General features: G+C 47.2%; 1 long non-coding RNA gene and 1 pseudogene across 1 annotated transcript in view; both read right to left on the bottom strand.

Annotated features, from left to right (window-relative positions):
• Nucleotides 1-240: 240 nt before the first annotated feature.
• The window catches only part of LOC133364275 (uncharacterized), a 31,769-nt gene continuing 16,080 nt past the window's right edge, over nt 241-15,929 (bottom strand). The window contains exons 4-6 of the long non-coding RNA XR_009757901.1: nt 13,911-14,282; nt 12,429-12,577; nt 241-1,844 (exon numbers count right to left, since the gene is read on the bottom strand). This is a non-coding gene — a long non-coding RNA (uncharacterized LOC133364275). The remainder of the gene's footprint in view (nt 1,845-12,428; nt 12,578-13,910; nt 14,283-15,929) is intronic.
• Nucleotides 2,577-2,695, bottom strand: LOC133364616 (5S ribosomal RNA; annotated as a pseudogene).

The raw sequence follows: 15,929 nt of genomic DNA, 5'->3' as shown, positions 1-15,929 counted from the left end.
TTCATATGTACTTAAAAGCTATGAAAAGCATCCTTAAGTCACCATCTTGCTCACTCTCCATTGATGGAAGTGAATGGCTATTGGTCAGGAATCAGCAACCGATTTAATGATGTCGTGGGGGGAATGGGGTATGGTATATGACTGGTATTTTTGTACATGGTTTTGTTATTCTTTTGTATGGTACTGAAACTTTACTTTGTACAATGTTTTAAAATTATGTTCTATTGCAGTGGTTCCCAACCTTTATGAGCACGGGACCCCCTTTATAAGCTGGAAAAAAAATGTGACCCCCTCCCCTCAGGGAGGCAGACTGGCTGCCAGGAAGGAAGGGGCAAAGCAGCCTTTCTATGCAGGCTTGCTTCTTTTTGCTTCACAAAAAGCCCTCTCCTCTCATTCTAAGTAAGGGTGTTGCCAGTAGCGGCAGTGCAAGGAGACGGGAATCAGTGATAGTAATCCCCTCTTCTTCCTGGTAGCTCCACCCTCAGCCTCCTTTGGCATCTGCCATGTATTTTATAGGCAGATGCCTGCCCTTAGTGCTCCTGAAAGACGCTCTGGTGCTTCAGCAAAAGGCCTCCCCTCTCGTTTTAAAAAAATTAATAAATAATTCATTTCTTTACTGTTCACAGCCCCCTCTGGATTACTTCGCAGCCCCCCTGGGGGTCCCGGCCCCCAGGTTGGGAACCACTGTTCTGTTGTATTTGATTTTTAGTTTTTGTACATGGCTTTGAGATTCTCTGAATGCAAAGCAATTAAGACATTTTCTTAATAAATAAACATGGAAGAGACTGCACTGTGGCTCTTTTGAAAAGTGATTATGTTTAATAAATTGGCCAAGAGTCAATCCTAAACTTACACCACCATACTCATTTATTGGAATAAAGCAAGCTCCTAAGCTTCAGGTGTGAACATTCAGCCCACTGGAAAAGTCAGGTGGGAGATTGCTCTAAGTGTTTTACAGCACTGTGTCCATAATTTTATGACATGAATTCAGCAATTAAGAGCCTCAGTAGGCCCTGAGCATATGCATACCAGTGAGCTGTCTATATCAGAAGTAACCAGTCTATATCAGATGTTGCTGGACTACAACTCCCATCATCCCTGGCCATTCAGCCATGCTCACTTGGGCTGAAGTCCAACAGGCTATGGAGGGCACCTATCGCCTATATAGTCCCTGCTCTCTTACAAATGCATGCCACAACCTCCACTGGAATCTTCTAAAGAAAAGCAGTTTGGGAAGAAGCAACTTGAAGTGGTTGGGAGGGAGAAATGCCAGAAACAATTTAGGAGAGACAAAAGGAAATATTTGTCCACACAGTGCACAGCTAAACTATGGAATCTGCTGCCGCAAGCTGTAGTTATGGCAGTGTGGAAGGCTTTCAACTGGAGTTAGACCAACTTCTTAGAAGATAAGATTATCAATGGCCACTAGTTGTGATGGCAGTATGCCTCTGAATGTCAGTTGCCAAGGGAAATGACATGCTTGTGGCCTTCCCATAGCCATCTGGTTGGCCACTGAAAGAATACAATGCTAGACTAGAGAGCCTTCGTCCTCATCCAGCAGGGCTCTCCTTATATTCTTCATCTTTCCTCCACCAGCCACTTCTACAATGAACCTTTCTCCACCCCACTTTTTAACCCATGGATTCTAGACACAGTTTCACTCTGTTTTTGTGTAGCGTGTAAATTTTCTATGCAGCTCTTCTCATGCCTAGTGGATTTGCTGCTTATGTAGAAAATGATGAATTCGCAGGCAGATCTCTTGCACAGTAGACTTGACTCTTCTGGATCATAGCCATTATCTTCACAATGGTTGAAAATGACTGGATGCGTCATTAGGGCAGAGCCTACAATAAAGAAGCAATTTTTAGTCTCCTCTCAGTTGAGGAAGGAACATTTTGTATGGCACTGCTGGATCAGATTGAATCCAGCTTATTGCACTTACAAAGTGGATTGAACAAGGTCATGGGCTGAGCAGAGAGCTAGGAAAGTGGTAAAACAACCTTAGAGACTCTTTACCGTGTGCTAAATGCTATACACACCACTCAGCTGTAAAGGTGGAGTCACACCACCCTGTGACACACTAGGGTCCACACTTTTTTATTATTTGTTTGTTTGTTTATTATTTGATTTATATCCCACCCTTCCTCCCAGTAGGAGCGCAGGGCAGCAAACAAAAGCACCAAAAACACTTTAAAACATCACGAAAACAGACCTTAAAATACATTAAAACAAAACATCTTTAAAAACATTTTTTTTAAAGCTTTCAAGACATCTTTTTAAAAAAGGTTAAAAACATATTTTTTTTTTAAAAAAAGGTTTAAAAACATATTAAAAAGCAATTCCAACACAGACACAGAGTGGGATAAGGTCTCAACTTAAAGGGTTTGTTGAAAAAGGAAGGTCTTCAATAGGTGCCAAAAAGATAACAGAGATGGTGCCTGTCTAATATTTTGTTGTTGTTATATGCCTTCAAGTCTATTATGACTTATGGCAACCCTATGAATCTTTTTTGGATATATTCATAGGGTTTTCATGGTAAGAGGTATTCAGAGGTGGTTTACCATTGCCTTCCTCTAAGCCTACTGCACCTGGTATTCCCAGGCGGTCTCCCATCCAAGTACTAACCAGGTCTGACCCTGCTTAGCTTCTGAGATCAGACGAGATCGGGCGAGTTTAGGGCCGTATAGCTGTAGGTTTAATATTTAAGGGGAGGGAATTCCACAGGGTAGGTGCCGCCACACTAAAGGTCCATTTCCTATGTTGTGCGGAACGGACTTCCTGATAAGATGGTATCTGCAGGAGCCCTCACCTGCAGAGTGCAGTGATCAACTGGGTATATAAGGGATAAGACGATATTTCAGGTATCCTGGTCCCAAGCTGTATAGGGCTTTGTATACTTGGCCTGGTAGCAAATGGGCAGCCAGTGCAATTCTTTCAACAGTGGGGTGACATGCTGGCAAAACCCTGACCCAGTGAGCAGTCTCATTGCTGCATTTTGCACCAGCTGCAGCTTCCGGACCAACCTCAAGGGCAGCCCCACATAGAGCGCATTACAGTTATCCAGCCTAGAGGTTACCAGTGTGTGGACAACAGTGGTCAGGCTATCCCGGTCCAGAAATGGCTGCAGCTGTCTTACCAGCCAAAGCTGGTAAAAGGCACTCCTAGCCAATGAGGTCATCTGGGCCTCTAGAGACAAAGATGGATCCAGGAGCACCCCCAGACTACGGACCTGCTCTTTCAGAGGGAGTATGATCCTATCCAAAGCAGGCAACTGACCAATTATCCGAACTCGGGAACCACCAACCCACAGTGTCTCTATCTTGCTAGGATTCAGACTTAGTATATTGGTCCTCATCCAGCCCACCACCAAGTCCACACAGTGGTCCAGGGCTTGCAGGGCCTCTCCCAATTCAGATGTTACAGAGAAATAGAGCTGGGTGTCATCAGCATACTGCTGACACCTCACCCCATATCTCCTGATGACCCCTCCCAAGGGCTTCATATAGATGTTAAACAGCATGGGGGACAAGATGGTACCCTGTGGCACCCCACAGCACAGCTGCCAGGGGGCCGAAAGACATTCACCCAATGCTGTTCTGTGAAAACGACCTCGGAGATAGGATCAGAACCACTCTAAAACAGTGCCTCCAATACCCATCTCAAGCTGCCGAGAGATCAAGTAAGAATAACAGGGTCGCACTCCCTCTGTCCTTCTCCCGATAAAGGTCATCCATCAGGACAACCAAGGCCGGTTCAGTCCCATAACCAGGCCTGAACCCAGACTGGAATGGGTCAAGATAATCTGTTTCATCCAAGAGTATTTGCAATTGCTGCGCCACAGCCCTCTGCATCACCTTTCCTAAGAAAGGGGTATTTGCAACCGGGCGGTAATTCTCACAGACCAATGGGTCCAGGATGGGCTTTTTCAAAAGCAGTGGGATCACTGCCTCTATCAGGGTGGCTGGAACCACTCCCTCCCGCAATGATGCGTTGACCACACCCTGCATCCACTCAGTCAAATCCCCTCAGCAAGCTTTAATAAGCCAAGAAGGGCAAGGGTCAAGAGGACACGTTGCTGGCCGCATCATCGCAAGTGCCTTGTCTATGTCATCAGGCCGCATCAACTGAAACAATTCCCAAGAAGTTGCAGCAGACTTTGCACTGGACACCTCATTGGGTAGTACAGTAAATGGATGGGGCATCAAGACTGCAACAGAAGCGAGCAATTTTACCCTCCAAGTGCCTTGCAAACAATTCACAGTGGGCTTCCAAAGGGTCTAAAACTCTATTTCCTGGAGTTCATGTCAACAATACGGAAAAGCTCCACCGGACAGCTGCTTGAGGATGCAATGGAGGCAGAGAAGTGGGCCTTCTTCGCTGCCCTCACTACCACACAGTAGGCATGGTTATCATGTTTTACTCATGCCTGATCAGCCTCACAGCACGTCTTTTGCCACTTGCACTCTAGCCGTCGTCCAGGCAGTTTCATTGCCCTTACTCACTGGTGTACCAAGGTGCAAACTGGGCTCCACCATGCCGGAGAGGGCGCTCGGGGTCAACCATGTCAAGAGCCCGATGCACCTCGCTGTTCCACAGCATGACAAGGGCTTCAACAGGGTCACCTGCTCTATCTACTGGGAACTCCCCCAGGGCATTCAGGAATCCATTGGATTCCATTAGTCTCTGGGGGCAGACCATCTTAATCTGTTATCCCTTTCCCCTCTTGGCTATTTGTGATCCTCCACCACATACAGAGGCCTACCTGCACAGGGCTCATTTCCAGGCATTTCAGGTAATATGCATGGCAGCCATGGCATACAATATCCATACATCAGATGAAGAACCAGTGGGCCTCTGTATATTGTTGGATTCCAACTCCCATCAACCTCATCCTGCATGACCAACATCCAGAGGCCCACTGGTTCCCCATTCCTGCCTTACATGGTACTGAAATGACCCTCTTGCATTACTGATTTGTACCATTTATTGCAGTTAGCCACAGGAACAGATAGGTCCAATCATAAAGATCTCAACTCTACTTTGCAGGTTCACATGTGAATGTGGGAGGGGGGATGGACTTTGCCATGGTAAATGAGAGTGTGAATACTCATTTTCAGCATGTGAACTGGGTCATTCAGTAGTCCTGAATAAAAAATCTCAGATAGTTATTTGCCTAATGGATACTTTCACTATCTTACATTTTATCAGCAACTGGCTCTTGAAAGCTGTTTTTAAAGACTCATTAAATAAACAAAGGTATTTGCTGTTGTTAGAGGTGCAGTCTGTGGGCTCATCCAAACGGAGTGGGATAATCCATGTTTTCCATATCTGGTTTGTCATCTGACAGTCCTCACTTTGCCTGTTTGTCCGCTCTTTCTCGATTAAAAAAACCCGCTTTTTTTGTGCCCACACATACAGCAGGAGGACCCGTACTTCTCGCTTTTTCCCAGCTCTGCCCATAACACTCTCCCCTATCAGCCAATTGGGCCACAAAATATGACGTATGCTCCTCTCCCCCTTTGCAACGAAGCGCAATAAGAGCGCGAAAGTTTGAATTTACTGTGGCTGTAATGGAGTTCCTTGCCGCTCACCACTCTGGAGCAGGACCAGCGGGGGGGGGTGTCTCCAGGTGCTTATATGCCAATAATTGCTGTATTATTATTTTTGCTTGTATTTGCGATATTATGCAAAAACGAATGTATGTGTGTTTGCCTTTATGCATAGTAAACATTCTGGAGATACACACGGCTGGCAATTCTACCTATTTCTCCAGAACTGCGTGTCATGTCTAGGGAGGTAGACCACCAGTCTCTATGGTTGTTGGTGCCCGAGACGCTGTAGCAAAAAACGTTTGAACGTAAGAGCGCAAAAGTTTGAAGTTCCTGTTGATTTGGTAATAGTGGCTGTAATGGAGTTCACTGAGTTTTTGGCTCTTTTACAGCTCCACTTACAGGTATTACATTTCTGCCTTGTGCAGTTGAGGGCAGCCAGAGCCCAACGGGCGCCTGGACAGGGTCCTGTGCCACCCTGGAGCCCAGGAACAGCAGGAGCCCGAGCAGCGCCCGAGCCATGCCAAGCTTTCTCGGCTCCTGCGGGGTGGTGGTGGAGGAGGCTACCTCACAGCAGCTGCACTGGGGAAGATTTAGGATAGGAAGCACCGTGATGTAGCAAGCTCAGCGTGGCAGGAGGTGGCGGTGGCTACATTTCCCCCCTTCTGGCAACACTGTTAACAAGCCAGGGCTTGGGGAGGGGAATCTCCGCCTCCCCGCCTCGCACCCCATCCCACCCAGCCCCCCAAAGCCCTTCCTAGCTAAGAAACCCCGCGCGGCTGCTGGATCCCTCAATTCTTGGGGGCTCATGGTGGTGGTGCCTAGTCCAGGGTCTCCCCTCCCCCCTTTTGCACACACACACACACGCGCTGGACACATCCGTTCCCCTTTCTCTGCTTTGAAGTGTTCCCTCTGATAAAAGAGACCTGCAAACCACTTATCTGACAATAATTGCACTGTATTATTGCTTTCATTTGCGATGTTGCACTAAACTGAATGTATGTATTTTACTGGGGGTAAACATGCCTGGCAATTCCACTTATTTCTCATGGAACTGCAAGCAAGTAAGGACGTGTCATGTTAATGGGGTGCAACCCCCTTCTAACAGCACCAATTTCTAATGGGGACCCTCCAAAACTCTGGAAAGGGAGGGGACATGGAGGAGGAGGAGGAGGAGGAGGAGAAAGAGGCGATATCTGCAGCAGCTCCTGCCTCTGCCCTTGCCTTGCGCCCGCTCACTGGCTCGTAAATTCAAATTTTGCACTCTTGCGTCCAAGCGCAAAGGTCCAAGCGCGAGCAATAGGTTCCGGAGGGAAGGATCAGCCCCAGGCCCGGCAGAAACGGCAGTGGTGGGAGGAGAGGGAAATGTGTGTGTGTGTGTGTGTGTGTGTACAAAAGGGGGGAGGGGAGGCCCTGGACTCGCACCACCACCACCAGCACCTAAGAATCAAGGGATCCAGCAGCCTCACGGGGTTCCTTAGCTAGGAAAGGCTGCTGGGGGCTGGGTGGGAGGGGGTGGGAGGGGGTGCGGTGGAGATTCCCCTCCCCCAAGCCCTGGCTTGTTAAAAATGTTGCCAGAAGGGGGGGAAATGTAGCCACTGCCACCTCCCGCTGAGCTGAGCTTGCTACATCGCAGCGCTTCCTATCCCAAACCTTCCCCAGTGCACTGCAGTACCTGCTTGTGCGCAAATGCAGAAATGCACATTTCCACATCTGGGAAGTACATGGCTCTGATTGGTTCAGTTTCCCGGCTTTTCCAAGCACATTCGCGCACATGCGCACAAGTGAAAATCCATTATTGGATGGTAATGACGGAAGGGGTACTGGGACACGCCCAAGGTCTGCCCATGGACTGCCTACATCTCTATAAACCGTGGTATTGCATCCGAGCCCCTAATGTCGCAGCGGATGATTACCGGTTTAAAAAAGCAAATCGCATTTCTTGCGGTAATGCCAAAGCGGATTTAACCGCACGAAAATGCGCAAAAGCACGCGGGGTCATATGGACGACCGAAAAATAATGAATACACAAAGCGATCATGTAACACATTATACAGTCGTCTGGATGAGCCCTGTATTTGCATAATGCTGAAAAGTTCCATTCCTGGGCAATTCCAGGAGGAATTATTTTCTGTTTTCAATCCACTATAGAATGAAAATCCTTCTCCATTTTGGGGGCTAGCCAAAGTTTAACCTCACGGATGATTGCAATGGTTAAGACTTTTTTTTTAAGCTGTAAGTTATTTGAAAAGAAAAGAATGGCAAATATCTAGGAGGTCATGAAGTTTAGCAGCATATGTTGCACATGCAGTTTATATGATCATTCCATTATCCAAAGAGCAATGCAATGATGTACATGCTCAGCATAAACTACTAGGGGAGTTTCCCTCTTTCCAGGAAAGTCTACACTGAATGTAGACAATGTTTCTTGGGACCAATGAGCCTCTGGCATTCCACTAGATTGATTCACTCCTTTCTTGCATATTGATTTAGCCATGAGCAATGTGAATTTGGGGTGTCACCATTACCATCTGGACACTATGGAATGAGTCACCTTGAGTTCACAAATGTAAGATCCATGTGCACTCAGGACTTTACCAGAGTCTTCTGTGAGGAAACCAGTATTTGATATGTGAACCCCCACTCTCAGTTGGGGTTACCTAGAAATATTAATCATGACTCAGATGTCAAGGCATGGTGGGCAACCACTGCAAATATTGGTCTGTTAATATATACAGACTTAGTGTTAGGGCCATCATTAGTATTGTCAGGAGCTTCCACAGCTAGAAACAGGGGACTCTGACTTTCTATGCAGCATCCCCATGTGGTAAGCAATCAGTACTGCACATTATTGAATATCATCCTAGCAGTAAATATCTCCCCAGTACTTTTATTATTATTATTGTATTATTTTATTCAATTTTTATACCGCCCACAGCCAATGGCTCTCTGGGCGGTGAACAGCATAAATTTAAAATACAATATAATAAAATCACATATCAATACCACACACATAACAAAATTCAAGGACTAAAAACATATTACATAATTGTTCTAGTATACTAAGATGTAATAAATATACTACGAATATTAAAATATTAAAATATTAAAATGCCTGGGAAAAGAGGTACGTTTTAACCTGGCGCCGAAAAGAGAGCAAAGTTGGCGCCAGGCGCACCTCGTCAGGGAGACTATTCCATAGTTCGGGGTCCACCACTGAGAAGGCCCTAGATCTTGTCGTCATCCTCCGGGCCTCTTTATGAGTCGGTACCCGGAGGAGGGCCTTCGATGTTGCACGCAGTGTACGGGTAGTTTCATATCGGGAGAGGCATTCCATCAGGTATTGCGGGCCTGCGCCGTGTAAGGCTTTATAGGTCAAAACCAACACTTTGAATCTGGCCCAGAAACATATAGGTAGCCAGTGCAAACGGGCCAGAACAGGTGTTATATGTTTGGATCATTTGGTCCTAGTCAACAATCGGGCCGCAGCGTTTTGCACGAGCTGCAGTTTCCGAACCGTCTTCAAAGGTAGCCCCACGTAAAGCGCATTGCAGTAGTCCAATCTTGAGGTCACCAGAGCATGGATAACTGAAGCAAGGTCATCGCTGTCCAGATAGGGACGTAGCTGAGCTACCAACCGAAGTTGATAGAACGCACTTCGTGCCACCGAGGCTACCTGGGCCTCAAGTGACAATGAAGGATCTAGAAGAACTCCCAGACTACGAACCTGCTCCTTCAGGGGGAGTGTAACCCCATCCAGAACAGGTTGAATATCCACCATCTGATCAGAGAGACCGCTCACTAACAGCATCTCAGTCTTGTCTGGATTGAGTTTCAATTTATTAGCTCTCATCCAGTCCATTATTGCGGCTAGGCAATGGTTCAGTACATTGACAGCCTCACCTGAAGAAGATGAAAAGGAGAAGTAGAGCTGTGTGTCATCAGCATACTGATGACTACGCACTCCAAAACTCCTGATGACCGCCCCCAGCGGCTTCATATAGATATTAAAGAGCATGGGGGACAGAACTGACCCCTGTGGGACCCCATACTGGAGAACCCAGGGTGTCGAGCAATGCTCCCCAAGCACTACCTTCTGGAGCCGACCGACCAAGTAGGAGCGGAGCCACTGCCAGGCAGTAACTCCCACTCCCAACTCGATAAGTCGCTCCAGAAGGATACCATGATCGATGGTATCAAAAGCAGCTGAGAGATCAAGGAGAATCAACAGGGTTACACTCCCCCCTTCCCTCTCCCGACACAGGTCATCATACAGGGCGACCAAGGCTGTCTCAGTACCAAAACTGGGCCTGAAACCGGATTGAAATGGATCTAGATAATCGGTTTCATCCAAGAGTGTCTGGAGCTGGTTAGCAACCACCCGCTCTAAGACCTTGCCCAGGAATGGAACATTCGCTACCGGCCTATAGTTATTTAGGTTTTCTGGGTCCAAGGAAGACTTCTTTAGAAGTGGTCTAACAGCCGCCTCTTTCAGGCAGCTGGGGACCACTCCCTCTCGTAAAGAGGCATTTATCACTTCCCTGGCCCAGCCGGCTGTTCCATCCCTGCTAGCTTTTACCAGCCAAGAGAGGCAAGGATCCAGAGCAGAAGTGGTCGCACGCACCAGTCCAAGCACCTTGTCGACTTCCTCAAGCTGCACCGATTGAAACTCATCCAATAAATGAGTACAAGACTGTGTTCTGGATACCTCATTAGGTTCAGCTGCTATAATATTGGAGTCTAAGTCCTGGCGGATACATAAAATCTTGTCCTGAAAGTGCCTGGCAAACTCATTACAGCGAGCTTCCGATGACTCTATAATGTCCCGAGGGCCAGAATGTAATAGCCCTCGGACAACTTTAAAAAGCTCTGCTGGGCGGCAGAGAGATGACTTGATAGTAGCAGCAAAATATTGCTTCTTTGCTGCTCTCACCGCTTCTGAGTACCGCTTAGTACAGGCCCTCACCAGTGCAAGATTGTATTCGCCAGGAGTTCGTCTCCATCTGCACTCAAGCCTCCTCCTCTCTTGTTTCATCACTCTCAGCTCCGGGGTATACCACGGAGCTGTATGAGCTCTACATAGGAGGGGGCACGCAAGAGCGATCGTGTCAACGGCCTGGGTCATTTCCGTGTTCCACAGTTCAACCAGGGCCTCGACAGGAGCGCCAGTCTTCTCAGCTGGAAAAATCCCCAGAGCCTTTTGAAAACCCTCAGGATTCATTAGTCTCCGGGGGCGGACCAGCTTAATGGGTCCCCCACCCTTGCAGAGGGGAAAGGCCGCTGCAAGTCTAAACTTCAGCAAGCGGTGATCTGTCCATGACAAAGGAATAGATGAAAAATTCCCCAGCTCCAGATCACCCTCTCCATGTCCAGTGGCAAAAATCAGATCAAGAGTATGTCCCGACACATGTGTTGGGCCAATAACAAATTGGGACAGTCCCATGGTTGTCATGGAGGCCATGAAGTCCTGAGCCGCCCCTGATAAAGTAGTCTCGGCATGGATATTGAGATCCACCAGTACCAATAGTCTAGGGGATCTCAACAGTGCCTCCGAGACCAGTTCTGTCAGCTCAGCTAGGGAGGCTGTTGGGCAGCAGGGTGGACGGTACACCAACAGAATTCCCAGTCTGTCCCTATGGCCCAAGACAAGGTGGAGACACTCCAGACCAGTAGTCACATGGACAGGGTGCTTGATGAGAGAGAGAGAACTCCTATAGACCATAGCAACCCCACCTCCCCGGCCCTCGGATCTACCATAGTGCTGAACCATATACCCAGGTGGGCAGAGCTGGGAGAAAGCAACTCCTCCCTGCTCACCCACCCATGTCTCGGTTATACATGCCAGACCGGCCCCCTCCTCCACAATTAAATCATGGACAAGGGAGGTTTTATTATGTACCAATCTGGCATTTAAAAGCAGCACTTGGAGATCCGAGAGCTGGCTGAGAGGACATCCAGCAACCCTGTGGGTGTGAGAAGGACCGGAACAGGGCACAGCCACTAATTGTCTGGCCCGAGTTCCCCTTACCTGGCATGTCCTTCTCCCATCACCATACCTCCCGCTACCCGTCACTACGCTGCACTACCCGTCACTTACATTCTGCAGTAAACCTGCCTGGACAGGAAAGCCTGTAAAATATTTCCTGTTTGATCTGAAGCCTTGTCCTCCTGGCTCTGGTGTGTTCCTTGGCCCCGTCACCAACCAATGGCTCAAGCCTAACAGGCTATGAAGCTAACTGAATTAACATGAGCACCTTGGGGACATTACAAGACTGTAAATGTCTTACTGTATTATATTTTTGTAAGCCTCCTCTCTATCCCACCAGTTAAAACAGCTAGACTGGTGAGGACTAGGGAGAAGGCTTTTTCTATTGTGGCTCCTACTCTGTGGAATTCCCTCCCAAACGATCTCCGTCATGCCCCCGCTATGATGAGCTTCCGCCGGGCCTTGAAGTCCTGGCTCTTCAGACAGGCTTTTGGGGTGGGTTAGGTTTATTACTACTGTTGAGATTTTAATGTTTTAATGTATTTGTATGTTTTTATTCTGTACGTCGCCCAGAGTGACTGGACAACCAGCCAGATGGGCGATAAATAAATAAATAAATAAATAAATAAATAAATAAATAAATAAATAAATAAATAAGAGTTACTTCTATTGCTCTGCCCTCTCTTGGCTCTGGCCCCACCTACCACTGGCATGCAACTCCCTAGGAGGTTGCCCACAGGGGAATGTGACCCTCAGAATAAAAAAGGTTCCTCATCCCTGCCCTAACCAGTTTCTGTGCCTTCTAGCTGTGCCCTGAAAGGCAGCTGAGAAATTTAAGTTAAAAAAAAATCAATCATACAGTTTCTGTATTGCCGCTGCAATACCATACTCACCCACCAGTGTGTTCCTGCAAATTCCTTGCACAAAAGTAGGAACATTTGTGTTCTACAAAAATTGTTGGTTAACAATTTACTGGACCATGTGTCAGCAGATAGCCATAGCTGCAACAATGAGTGACTATGATCTGATGGCGAAACGCTGCCTGGAAAAAAAATGCTAAAAGTTGTTACATTATCAGGGTAGAGATCCTGTCTTGTGCACCCCTGATTTATTATTTCTCCGCACTTGCTGTTTTGTAACTACCATCTCCAGCATGTATTCTATCACTCCTTCTCTTTCCCTGGCATGGAAAGGCATTTTTGTTTTGCTGAAGCGAGCACTTATTAACTATAAAGATCTGATTGGCCTGAAGAATGTTTTGCCGCAAGTTATTATAGAGAAGAAGACTTTGAACAGACAAAAAATACCTGCCAGCTATGTTAGTAATCCAGTTGTCACTTGCTCCGTCTGAGTTATTCGAAAGCTTTCGAGATTTAGAGATGAGTGACTAAGTACCTGAACTAAGAAGTGTTTCAGCACTCCTTGTTAATCTTATTGCTTCTTTAAACAAAACAAAGCAAACGTATGTGGAGAGAGGAGATGTGTGGATAGTGTCATTATATAGCTTAGTCAGTAGGTGGCAGTGGACTTAGTTGTATCTGAGTGGAGTCCGTTCTTGTTTTGAGACAATAAAGTCTCCTGACTGGTGTGTCCAGGCCTGGTGGCCAGGTCAGGCCCTGGCCAAGGACCCCTGAAGGATCCCTCCTTAGGCTGGGAGTGTGGAGATCTCACTTTGCAACTGCACCAGCATCAGATTGCAGGATCCAGCAACCTGCCACAGATCGCAGAGTGGGACCTCCCAGGCAACATCCCCCCGATACAGGTGGCGTGGGCTTAAATAAGCCCACCTGTCCCACCTACCTCCTGTGTCAGCGCATTGCGTGCACATGCCATACTCACTGCATGTGCATGCCTGCCTTCACCAAAGATGGGGCATCCCTAAGGGGTTGACACCCCCACCACCATCTTGGGTGATGGCAGGCATGCCCACGCAGCATGCTGATGCAGGAGGTCGGTGGGGTGGGCCTACTTAAGCCCCATGCCACCTGCGTCGGGAAGGGGTGTTGGAGAGTATGACACTGAAAGCCTGGGGCAGGCTGGTGCTCAAAGGCCCGGTCATGCCAGGCCTGGTGCCAGGCCTGGGTATGTCCTCTTACCCTTCCATGGATGTGCATCATCAGCAAAACACACCCAGTTGTATTAGACAGAATTATGGATGAAACTTAAAATTAAGTATTTCTTTTTCAGCTTGATGAAAAGTTTCAGAAACCCTCTTATAGAACCACAGAGCTTTCTGGCAGGTTTGGCTGCCAGAAGGATCCATCACTATGGTCCCTTTGATAGCAAGGATCTCCTTGAAAGTAGGAACAGAGAACTAGATCCAGTTAGTGTGCTGGATCCAAAACTCTCACACTCACACACACAGGCCTACCCACCTGTCAATCACCTGACATCGGGTGTTCTTGCAAGGGGATGTTCTCTGATCCAGGGAGTGTAATGAGTCTGGATGGTTCAGAAGAGCAGTCATTCAGAGGATGGGCTCTATCCTCAGCAGCCAAGAATGGACAGAAGCATCCCACCATTTGAGGCCCTACCTTCAATCTAAAATGATGCAGCCCACACATAGGTATGCAGTCACAACAAGAGCTAAACCAGAATCTGGAAGCCACTGCAAAGACTGCAGTACACTGACGACTGGTTTCTTCTTCTCAGTTGTTCTTTGTAATGATTGTGAGCTTATAAATCTAGTTGTTCTGCTGAGTTTTCGACTGCCCGCTATTGTGTCATATTTCTTGAGCAAGAACAACCTAAAAAATGATTAGAAATTGTTTCACTTCCCCAAAAGACACGTTTCAGAAGAGGTTGCTCTTGCTACATCTGCTTATCATCTGCAGCTGCCACTTAGTTAGGAGCCCCCACTGGCTGCATTTTGTTCATGTCACTGGATTTTGCATTCATTTGTGCCATTTATTTGTGTAGTACCATGACACCTCTACAGCTATCTCTTGCAGTGCTTGACCTTTGGGCCTTTCATTGTAAGATGACATTTGTCTTCTTCTCTTTTTGTACTCAGGTACATCTGGCAATTCACACATTGCAAGTTCCGACTAGTGACAGCTCCTGCCACAATAAATGGATTAATCACAGAACTCTTAGTTGTTTTCGCTAAAACAGACAAACATGACTACCTTTCTGGAACTTCAGAAGAGATAAGTGGCCACTCACAAACATGCATGGATGTGTACTTTTGTCTGCAATACATTCTGTGTCTATCCTACTTCTCTCTCTCAAACACTCCTACATTCACACACCTCTGTTCACGCAACTTGTGTGAAATATTTATACATATACATATTTCCTACTTACTTATCATTCTCATTCTCATACACATACACTTTAATAGCTGACTGATATTCTGCTGCTTGAGCATACACCCTGATCATACCTGGAATCTGTTTACATGAAGAACTTAATGACTGCATTCAGATAGCATGCTAAACTATAGTTTAGCAGCAAAAACTATAGTGAATGACCTCTGGGCCCATGAGGTTCTCTCTCCTCTCCGCTCTCAGCTTGGGAGTGAGTTTTTGTCAAACTGTGCTTTGTCATTATGTGTGAACATGGACAAACTATAGTTAGTCTTAACTATGGTTTAGGTTACGGCAGAGGTGGATAAACTGTCATCCTCCAGGTTTTTTCTTTATTTCTTTTTTGAACTCCAACTTCTATCAGCACCAGTCAGCATGACCAATGGACAAGGATGGTGGCTTCTCACCCCTGGAACAGGGAAACAAGCCAAGTTCAAACTGGTTACAGATCCTAGCTTGTTTCCCTAAAACCATACTTAAGACCAGGGCTGGTTCTAAAGGGCGGCCAGATGGGGCACTGACCAAGGGCCCCTGGAGCTACAGGGAGCCACTCAGCATCCCCTCTGCTCCCCTTCTGTGATCCGCGGGGGCCCCACGCCCCCACCTACCTGTCTCCTGCCTTTTAGCATTGCCCTTAATGAAGATGGTGGCCGTGGTTTCCCTAAAGTACTGAAGCCCCTGCTGCCATCTTAGTTGATGGCAGAGATGTACATGCGCCATCAACAAAGATGGTGGCGAATGCTTCATCCCCTTAGGAAAACCACAGCTGCCATCTTGGTTAATGGCAATGGTAAAAGACAGGAGACAGGTAGGTGGGGGGGCGCATGCGCGAACGCAAAAGCGCACACACACACATCAGGGCCCAAGGGAACCGGCCCTGCTTAAGAATAGCCAGAGTTCCAGCTGCGCATGTAACAACAAATTATGGTTAGTTGAAAAGGGATGCAAAAGCTTCCAGTTTTCTCCGTTTGGCCAATGTGTGATCTAGCCCCTCAGTGGGTACCAAAAAGAATTCCCAGACATAAATGTGATTGTGGCAGTTGAATAAAAAGCTAATAGATCACAGAATGGAGTGTAGACTGTCAC

Source organism: Rhineura floridana, chromosome 9 (assembly GCF_030035675.1).
Source record: "Rhineura floridana isolate rRhiFlo1 chromosome 9, rRhiFlo1.hap2, whole genome shotgun sequence".
In the NCBI taxonomy this organism is placed as follows: Eukaryota; Metazoa; Chordata; class Lepidosauria; order Squamata; family Rhineuridae; genus Rhineura; species Rhineura floridana.
The sequence above is the reverse complement of the archived record's forward strand: the minus strand, read 5'-3'. Positions and strand labels throughout refer to the sequence as shown.